An 11038-nucleotide genomic window follows, 5' to 3' on the forward strand; every position below is an offset into this window, starting at 1 on the left:
AATGCCAGCAGTAATTATGGAGGTTTGCCCTCACACCCTGGTGAGGTGCCCTATGTATGGATGGGAGTGGCTACATGTTCTGAGTCCATTATTAGTGACATCAGAGATGTGCCTGCCTCCTGAGGTATATAAGGCACTGCACTGCCTAAAGTTAGTGTGGAATGTTGTAGCGTGTGTTGGCTGCAGGTTGATGTTACAAGGTGCCCACTAGTGCATTAATTACTGGCACCAATTTATCTCCAGCCAGAGAAGGCCAACTGAGTCCAGGGACCTGGCACAGGGGTGATCTCCCTGCGGGGAGAGGGAATCCCACTCCATTGGGAACTTGTACCTTTTGAAAGGGATCACGGAGCAATGTGCGGCTGAGAAAATGATTGTGAGGGGCAGCTGGCCCTTATCACCACGCACAATAAAGATGGCTTGTTTGAGAACCCCATGGTGTGAGTCTGCAATTACTCTCCAGGGGCCCTCACCACCAAGAAGGAGTTCCTCATCAGGACCCTCTACCTGCATACGCATAGATCCTGATGAGGTGGAGGCGGTGCACGTAATGTGAGTAGGACTCATGCACACTACCTCAGATAGACCTGTCTGGTTGACATCCCCGAATACCATCACGCGGGAGACTCAGGAGTCCTATTGCCTACAGATGCACCACCATACACACGCATGTAATGGGGGCTGGATAGACCACAGGGGCCAATGTGAGATTGGGGAGGTCAGACCAGACACGAACAACCGTTACATATATATGATACAATACGATACCGCGTGTAGACGAATATCAAAGACAGCACTCCAGAAGGTTGTCAAAAATAATGTATTAGATCAACAAGACATCATTCCAACGTTTCGGTCCACGAGCGGGACCTTTATCAAGGTGATGTGATTTACAGAGTGAGTTAGAACACATATACCCTCAAAAACCCAAGATGCACAGGTGCAACACATAACATACATTAATCAATACTTGGCATCCATAGTGTTAAACTCCTGCATACCTGTGAGTGACTCAGCGTTATCTGCAACTCAGGAAGGCTGCCGTGTTGAAACGCATCTACTGCGCATGCGCGGGTCAAAGGTGAATAGCAGAGACCTCTGGCGTTCGTAACAGCTTCAGTGAGGGCGCCTGCGAGCAATGAAACGCAAGGCATCCCGAAGGAGAGCCCACTGCGCATGCGCAAGCCACAGAGGGGTAAAAAAATAAATAAACTGGTAGCTTGTGGTAGAAGGGATCGCACACACAAGGGGTCTATCTGCGCATGTGTGAAGGCACTGCTTGCGCTATGAGGCATGGCAGCTATCTGAAATGAGCAGGCATTATTAAAAAAACGGGGGAAACGGGCTGATAACGCTATGAGTCAACATCAAACACCAAAGGCTAACTTGTCATGGCAGCAAGTTACTGCAGATAGGAGTATCAGAGCACTTATGGATGAAGCACTTAGATAAAAACACCCATTAGAAAAGTGAAAAACATACTGATAAAATGGGAACATACATGATGATGTGAACTGACGAGATAAATGTAATAAATCATTAGTATAGTGACAGGACTCATTGCTGCAACATGCTGTAACGGTGAATATATAGGCAGTATGATTACTTGTAAATGCCTAATGTAAAAGATATGATTGGCATAAGATAATCCATTGCCACATTAAACTTGTGATGCATTAATCAATAATAGCATTCCCAACACAGCTCTGGCAGCTGATGTGTTTATGAGAAAATATAGGTATTCATAAACCAACCTAAGTAAGGTAAATACAGTATATACCACTGGCTGTATGGCTATTAATCAGAAAAGCCAATTTGGGAACATTAAAGAACATCATAAGTCCATATGGAAAAATTATGTCATGATCATGATGAATAGTCCAATATCAGACACAGAATCTTGATCCGATGTATCATCCACTGCTGATCAAGAGACCTATAATGTAGTGGAAAACAAGGAGCATATGCAAGATCACGACAAATATGCACAATCAACAGAAACAGATTGATCCGCCAGATAAGTCATACTGTGCTGTAATATATATATATTTATTACTGGGAATGTGTGTGTGTGTGTATATATATATATATATATATATATGTAAAAAAATACCCCAACACCCCCAATCCATGTAAAAAATACCCCAACACCCCCAATCCATGTTAATAATACCCGAACACTCCCAATCCATGTAAAAAATACCCCAACACCCCCAATCCATGTAAAAAATACCCCAACACCCCCAATCCATGTTAATACCTGAACACTCCCAATCCATGTAAAAAAATACCCCAACGAGGCGCATGCGCGAAGCCAGAGTGGATGGAAGCTTAGGTTTCTAGCTCCGCTCGCACCGGCATAATTATCAATAAAAAGCGGCACATCAAATGACCCCCCAAGCAGCATATCGGCACGATCATCGATCAGAATACCCAGTGATGCAGACCAAGGCGGAATCTAAGCAAAAAGACCCCTCGGTCACCACATATTTTAATTTAAAAAAAACAGCAGCGGGAAACGACCCCGAACCCCCTGCACCAGCGATGCAGACAGACGCGGAAGCTGACAGACCGGCACCGAGAGCGAATGACCAAGAGCTGGTCACCAGAAAGGACCTCAGGGAATTCTGCACAGAAATGAAGCAGTTCTTCCGCTTAGAACTGTGGAATCTGAGGAGGGATCTAGACAGGTTTGGGGAGAGGACCGGGGCATTGGAAACCAAGATGGACGCCAACACGAGGGCCCTCCAACAGACAAATAAAGTGGTAGCCCAACTGCAGGACAAAAACCGCGACATCACAGACAAACAAGAAGATGCGGAGAATCGCGATAGACGCAACAATGTCCGCATTCGGGGGCTCCCAGAGGCTGTGAACGACCCTGAGGAATATGTGCAGAAGTGGCTAGAACATCTCCTGCCAGATAAAGCAGCCCAGGACTTACATCTCGGTAGGTGCCACAGAGCCCTGAGATCGAAGCCACAGACAGGAGACCCCCCACGCGACATAATTGTCCGCTTCCACTATTACAAAATAAAGGACTCTGTCTGTCGGATAGCCAGGGAATCAAGAACCATGGAGTTTGAGGGTATCAAACTCCAGATCTACCAGGATCTTTCCCCAGCTACCCTCTCAAGAAGACGCAACCTGGGACCGGTGACAAAAATCTTGCAGGACAGGGGTGTCAGATATAGGTGGCTGTTTCCATTCGCCCTCCTAGTAGTCAAAAACCGAGTGGCAAACGTCCTGGAGCAGAGTGGGAGCCGAGACTGACGAAACCACATGAAGATCCGAGTCCTCCGCAGCTCAACAGGACCAATTGAGCAGTTAAAGGGAACCGTACCCCATTCCCCTCTCCATGTTAAAATGGCTGGCCATAGAAGAACCTACATTGCCCCCCCCTGGTGGTCATCTCCGGGAACTACAGCAACGTGACGTCAGCAGCCATCTTCTGGGACCAGCGGTGAGGCTGAGAGCGGGAAAATAGGCTGAAGGCGCGAAGAAAGAGGAGGCGCCACAGACCTGCGCACAGACCAGCACCACAGCAGATGCATCCCCACATCCAAGCACTTCCGCTCCGCAAGGGACTTCCGGGTCACGGAACACTTCCGGAGGGCAGATCGCAGCCGGAGCCACAGCCACCGAGACTGAGCCAGGACTGAGGGAGCGATACACAAGACCAACGGAGGGAGGGAGAGGCCGAGGGCAACTGGGAAAGAGCAGAGAGCAGGCGAGGAGTTATCCATACCCCGCGCATCCTCTACAGGTCTCAGGAGGGTTGAGGGTAATACCTTAGATAAGCACCAGGATCAACAGGATAGAGAGATCCCACAATCAGTCCCCCGCAAGCTCAACTACGGATAAGCTCCATTAGCTAAGGTGCCCCCGCGCACCCCCAGCCCCAGACCAAATAGACCAGGGCAGCGTTCACAGCTGTATATCCCAGATATTGCCCCCGGGGGTCGGCAGGACATAGATATTGTACCCCAGACGGGTGCTGTGGCTAACAACGGAAGGGGGAGAGGTTAGTCTCTGCAGAGACTCTGAAATGGCCAGAAGGGCACACAAGTTCTCAGGGGGGAGGGATAAGGGTACTACTTACTTAAGAGGGTCCGGTTCATGTTAGGTTAATCAAAACGGTTCAAGTTACAGTAAATCGTTATAGTTGAATGTTATGTTTTTGCTATAGGGTCACTATGGCATCACAGCAGTCGGCTGGCGGCGTGTCGGGGTGCTCGGGGACGTCCTCGAGGTCCTGCAACACTGGACACCTCCCCGTCCGGGCCGCGGGCCCCCGCGTCACACTGTGCCCCTAGACGAGGAGGGGGGGGGAACATGTGCCCCTGTGCAGAAGCAAACAAGAAGCACCAACTGTGGGGGCGGCGTGCCTCCGGTCGGGAGGGGGTCTCCGGGCACCGGGACGTGTCCGCGGAGCCGAAGCTAAGTTAAGTCAAGTTAAGTTAAGTTTGACAATACACCCAGTTTTCCCAAGTTATAATAAAGACTGATATTTTGTGCCACAATACACCGCATTTCATGTACATGGAACACTGCCGGTGGGAACCAACCCTGGTTGTTCGCCGGCGCCTCAGGAGGTATCTCATGGAAGTAGTCCATGGGAGCTGTTTAGCCCTACGGAGGACAGACCCGAAAACACTGGAGCACCCCCTATTCGGGTACCAGATGGCTGTCCGACAAGTAGGGCAAGAGAGCCGACTCTGGATCTGCCCAGACACGGCCCAATTCTTTTTTTTATGCCCTTTTTTGTCCCTGACCCCCCCCCCTCCCCGCCCCCACCTCTCCCTCTCCCTGGGACGCGGGCTACCCTCAAGCAGAGGATATGTGAAACCTCGCTACAGATGCTTATCACAGCCCACATACACGAAGCCGCACGGTTCAGATACAGACCACTTAATTATAGTATCAGCATAGAACACAGCCCCTCTATACTGTAGATCCAAGTGAATGGCTCTGAATATTTTATCTAACAACGTAAAAGGGTTTAACAACCCTACGAAAAGGAAAGCGGCATTCACAGATTTTAAAATGAAACAGGTCGATATTCTCCTAGTCCAGGAAACCCATTTTAGCCGCAGCAGTTCACCCAAATACCTGGATAGACAATTTGCACAATTCTACTTAGTGTCATCTGGGGGGAAAAAAAAGAGGGGTTGGTGTTATCTTTCATAACAGGGTTCCATTCACTTTAGAAACAATCAAGAGAGATAGCGAAGGCAGATACTTGATCATAGTGGGAACAATACAAGAACAATCAATAACGTTAGCCTCGATATATGCTCCCTGCGAGCAAAGTCATGACTTCTTTAGGGAATTTTTCCAGAAACTACACCAGGTGGCCAAGGGACATATAATACTAGCAGGAGATTTCAACCTAACACTAAACCCAAAACTGGACAGGTCTGGTATTGCCAGAAACTGTCGGAAGAAGGTGATAGATAACCTAAAAGCAGGCTTAAAAAAAACAGTTAGTTGACATCTGGAGGGAACTCCACCCCACTGAAAAAAATTATACTTTCTACTCCCACCCTCATGATGCTTACAGCAGAATCGACTACTTCTTCATATCTAGTAGACTAGTGCCTTGGTCGCCCAAGCGGAGATCCATGACATTTCTTGGTCGGACCACGCGCCTATAGAGCTGAGGTGCAACCAAATCCGTTCTGATAGGCCTGGCGCAAACTGGAAGTTAAATGAGTCACTCCTTAAAATCACAGACATCTGTGGCTCAGTCGGCAAGGAGATTGATCAATTCTTTGCGACTAACTATGGTTCGGTGAGCTCTGATCCCACCCTCTGGGAGGCCCATAAGGCAACCACAAGGGGCACACTAATTGGCATTGCAGGCCGTAGAAAGAGAGAGCGCAATAATAAGATCGCAGCCCTCCAAGCCAAATTACATTCTCTTACGTCAAGGCATAAACAGAAACTGGACCCAGGGGTCTTATTGGAGATAAAAAATACCAAAATTGAACTCAATCTGCTGATGGTCTCCCAGGCTGACAAATCCCTAAGTTGGTCATGGAGGAAATTCTATGAAAAGGCAAACAGGCCAGATACCATGCTAGCGTGTAAATTACATAACAGACAGCCCAACTATAATATACAGGCAGTCCGCCTGAAGGACGGCACCTCCACATCTAACCCAAAAAGCATAGTCGAGGAATTTAAATCATTCTACGAAAATTTATATAATGGAGAGAAAGTGGCACATAATCCCAAAACCACAAGGGCCGTGGAAGATTTTCTAGCAAGGTCCAACCTGACGGGGCTGAGTGAGCTGGATAGGGAGGTGCTAGAGGCTGATTTCACATTGGAAGAACTTACCGAGGTCATCACAGACCTCAAGCCCTCAAAGGCCCCGGGGCCTGATGGCTTTTTGAGGCAGTACTACAAGAAGTTCACCAAGAACTTAGCCCCATGGCTGCTCCGAATGTATAATGCTGTATTAGCAGGAGCCCCATTCCCGAAGCAGATGCTCCAGGCGTCGATCTCAGTAATTTATAAACCAGGGAAAGATCCGCAGGACTGAAGACTGCAAAAGTTATAGACCAATCTCCCTAATCAACACGGATGTTAAAATTTACGCCAAACTACTGGCCAATAGATTAAGTCATATCCTGCCCAGACTCATTCATCCAGATCAAGTCGGTTTTATTATGGGTAGACAAGCTGCGGACAACACCCGACGAATCACTGATCTGTTAGAAATAGCCAATAATCAGAAATTAAACATTATGATGTTGAGTCTGGATGCAGAAAAAGCGTTTGACAGGATTGACTGGCCCTACCTAAAACAGATGCTTAGAGCATTTGACTTTGGTGAAAAGGTGAGTGGGGCGATTTTGTCGCTCTACTCTGGCCCCGCTGCCAGGGTTCTCCATCAGGGGTTCCCTTCAAATTTATTTCAAATTAAAAGCGGCACATGACAGGGGTGCCCACTATCTCCCCTGTTATTCGCCCTATGTATGGAGCCACTGGCAGCGCAGATCCGTAACAACCCGGATATCTCAGGGATTACATTACATGCACAATCCCACAAGGTTGCCCTGTATGCGGACGATATACTACTTTTGATCTCAAGACCTCTAACCTCCCTACCGAACCTATTTGACCTGTTAGATAAATTTAATAGAATATCAGGATTTAAATTAAACCAAACCAAATCCGAGGCCCTGAATATTAGCCTCCCAAAAGAAACCGAAAAACTACTGAGTCTGAACTTTAATATTAATTGGCAACCAAAACATATTAAATATCTAGGAGTTCACATCACCAAAGATTACAGAGGCATCTATGAAGCTAATTACCCCAAACTAATTAAGACACTGAAAGAGGATTTGAGAAAATGGATGCCCCATAAGATCTCCTGGATAGGTAGGATACATAGTGTAAAGATGAATATCCTCCCCCGTATCCTATACTTGTTCCAGACTCTACCTGTGCCACTTAGACTGAAGGACATACTCTCACTTCAGTTTGACATCTCCGAGTTTATATGGGGAGGAAAGAAACCGAGAGTAAATAAGACCATTATGAAAAAAACTACACGGACAGGGGGCCTAGCGGTACCTTGCCTGGTATCTTATTATAAAGCGGCGCAATTGTGTCAACTCACACAATGGCAGACCAACCCAGCATTGAAAAGATGGGTGGATCTAGAAAAGAGGGCTTGCTCCCCACTGGAGATAGACAATTTGCTGTGGATACCCAAAACAGCCGTTAAATGGGCTGAACGGCCGCTCTCATCGGTGGCTAACTCGTTGTCGGTCTGGGAGACTGCTACATTTAAACACGCCTTGACCTCCAAACCCTCCTTGATGTCCCCATTATGGGGCAACACTGACTTTGCACCAGGACTAGCAGAAAGCGCCACAGGGCACTGGAAAAAATACGGATATCATAGGTTAAGAGATCTGGAGGGTATACCAAACAAGGTTAAATCATTCGAACAAATCCGATCCGAGAAAAATATCCCACACTCCGAATTCTTCCAATACCTCCAGATCAGAGCGTTCTTCACCAAAAATGCTCCCTGTAGAGGGAGAGAGGGGGTGGCCCGGTATTAAAGGGGTTGCACCCCATTTGGCCACCCCTGACCGCACCAGGGAGACAAGGGGTTAACTGGGCTGAGGTCCAGAAATGTGATGTAACCCTTGTTATGACATGTAAATGTATTTTCCCCTGTTCCATTGTAATGTCTGGTTACTCAGTGTTTGCATCACACACACACTAGAATCCATCCGGGAGCACAAGGGTTAATAATTCTTTAATGATTATAGCTCTTTGTGTAGTTTTCCCGCCTTTTCAGGCACCATTTTGCAGGTCCCCATTGGCCGCCATTAGGGCTCAATGCATTTCAATAGGAATTGGTGCTGTTTTCGTCCTGTTTCCTGTAGTGACCAGCAGGTGGCGTCCGAGAGGGAGAGCGGCGGTTTCCCATTGAAAGTCAATGGGCTCATTGACTTCAATGGAGATGCCTCGAGGTAACCTAGTTGGCTGCCGTCCAGACCGCAAACCGCAAAGCGGATACAATGTCCTTCAAAAGAGCTAAAATCACTGGGTCAAGTTCAACGTCAATTAGCGGGGAAATAAACTGTTCTAGGGCACCTAGGGATAAAATTCTTTTTGCCCCTAGTTCCTAAGGGTCCCCCCACTCGACCACCACCGGGTCCCCGAATCCTGGACCCCCGATAAGGGTCGAACCAGATAGAGCGGGTCGCGCCATAGGCTTTGCCGGCGGCGGCAGAAACGGCTCAGAAAAATGACTAAGTGAGAAATGCTGAATTTTAGGAATCCATATCTCCGGTTCCGGAGGGTTCAGCGGATCAGGGTTTGGGGTATCTGTAGCCACTGCTCCGGCATCGCTGTAGAACCATCCTTGACCCGCTTGGACCAACCCGACGGAGTATGGACCCCCTTGAAGTTCGGGACTTTTCCCATAGACTTCAATGGCAGAAAACCCCCATTGACTTCAATGGCGGCGATTTACCATTGAAAGTCTATGGCGGAGCTGCCCGTTGTTTTCAATGGGGATTTAGTGAAAAGCTGAGATTTCTTTTTCAATGGAGATTTTTGTATTAAAATGATTTAATGTGCATTGTGTAACTCCGGTTTCTTAGGTCGTAGCAAGTCGCTTTTTTGACCATATGGTGTCCCAGTTCTGGCAATGCGAACTGGGAAGTTTGGACCTGCTAAACCTAACGGAACCGGATATTTTAATACGTTTATGTTTTATGCTTAATAGTGTATCCTAAGGTAGGGATAAGTTCAAAAGGAAATTCTTTTGGGCCATAAGGTAGCAGATGGCCCTGAGGACGCCGCTATGTCTAGGATTTAAGTGCTGTTCAAAGAGTTTTATCACCCTCACTGTTTATCCGAAGCCCAAACCAGGGCAGGTCTTAAGTGTTCCAGTTAACACCTTTCAACAAAGGTTTTCCTGCCAGAACTCCAAAGGGTAGACTTTCTGGCATTCCTGACGTAAATGTGGGGCTTCAGAAATGAGACCCCCAGAGTTCTACTGCACATGTGCCAACTAGCAGGGGGGCATGGGTCAGAATGCTTTCCCACGTTAGTGAGTGGCTGGAGGTAATTGTAAACCAATCTCCTGTGCTTAAGGTTAAGAATAGAAGGAGAATGGTTTATAAACTGCTGTCCACCCATATATCCTTTGTCTTCGTTTGCTGATATGGTTACCTGATATCACCTGAATGATTTCCTCCCTGCTGAAAGAAATGCTACATCCTACTTCTCATTCCCCAACCCTTAAGTAAGTGTACTTCTTGTTTGTTACTGTATTATCTGTTGTGTTCACCTTTATTCTAAGGAATAAATACAATTTATTATATCTTAAGCCTCGTTCAGTTCAAACCCAATTATTTTTGTGTAATATTAATAAGCCTGTGGAAGCTATCGTCACAGGCGTATTAATATAACTGGTGGCAGCTGGTGGGACTGAACTGGACCTGGATTACAGTATTCTGCGGGGTACTGTGATCCAGTGGGAACTTGATAGTAATTGTAAGTTCCTGGGACTAAAGATATTGAACACACAGTAGTGCAACAAGTAACGCAAGTTGTCACACCACCTCACTGCTGCGACCCAGAACTCAGAGCCATGAGTGAAGCGGAGAACCTCTATTACCTGAGAACTAGAACTCAGCTAAAGGACAAGTGCCGTGCCTATGGACTGGAATATGTGGACCAGGCGGTCGAGGACATGGTTGCTGCAGTCACCGCATATGAAGCTGAGCATCCAGAGGTCCTGGAAGTAGCTCAGCTTGCCCTTTTACAGCCGCCCGGAGATCAGGGACTGAACCCAGTGCCGGGCTGGCAGGATCCCGGGGAGGGACCAAGTGCACCTCCCAGGACAAGTGCAGCAGGAGGGGCACGGGTAGCTGCGGCTACCAGTCCCTTTACCCCTGAAATGCTGGCACTGATAACAGCGTGGGGAGACCGAGGGACACCGGAGGAGCGGCTACAGTTTATCTCTATGGCAGTGAACAGACCCGCTTATTGCCCCCCGGTCCGACCCCCCAAAGATGAACTCTAACTGGACAAGCACAGTCTCACCAAGTATGTGGAGGGCACTGATCAGATTGACATGTTTCTAAGGAACTTTGAAGTGCAGTGCCGGCGGTACGGGGTGCTTCCCCAGCATAGGGTTGCACGCCTGGACCCGCTACTCTCCGGCTTGGCTAAACAGACTTTGATGGCGCTTACAGAGGAGTTTGCTGATGACTATGACCACCTGAAAGAACTTTTGCTGTTTCAGCACGGTTTTACCCCTGAAGCTTACCGGGGTAAGTTCCGGCTGGCGGAGAGGCACCCTCAGGAGACCTATGTCACTTATGTGACCCGCATGGCTTTGTACGGGTTACACTGGGTGGAGGGCTCTGAGGCCAGGACTTACCAACGCCTGCTGGACCTCATCTTTCAGGAGCAGCTCATGCAGCAGTGCCCGCCGGCGGTGAGGGCTTTTGTGTATGATAAAAAGCCCAAGACCTACACCGAGGCGGCG

At 48.0% G+C, this 11038-nt stretch overlaps 1 protein-coding gene across 1 annotated transcript in view; it reads right to left on the bottom strand.

Annotated features, from left to right (window-relative positions):
• The window catches only part of LOC142466901 (uncharacterized), a 70095-nt gene extending 68355 nt beyond the window's left edge, over positions 1–1740 (bottom strand). The window contains exon 1 of the mRNA XM_075572496.1: positions 1002–1740. The gene's annotated coding sequence lies outside the window, so the exon portion shown is untranslated. The remainder of the gene's footprint in view (positions 1–1001) is intronic.
• Positions 1741–11038: the final 9298 nt, after the last annotated feature.

The sequence above is a fragment of the Ascaphus truei genome, chromosome 15 (assembly GCF_040206685.1).
Source record: "Ascaphus truei isolate aAscTru1 chromosome 15, aAscTru1.hap1, whole genome shotgun sequence".
Taxonomy (NCBI): domain Eukaryota; kingdom Metazoa; phylum Chordata; class Amphibia; order Anura; family Ascaphidae; genus Ascaphus; species Ascaphus truei.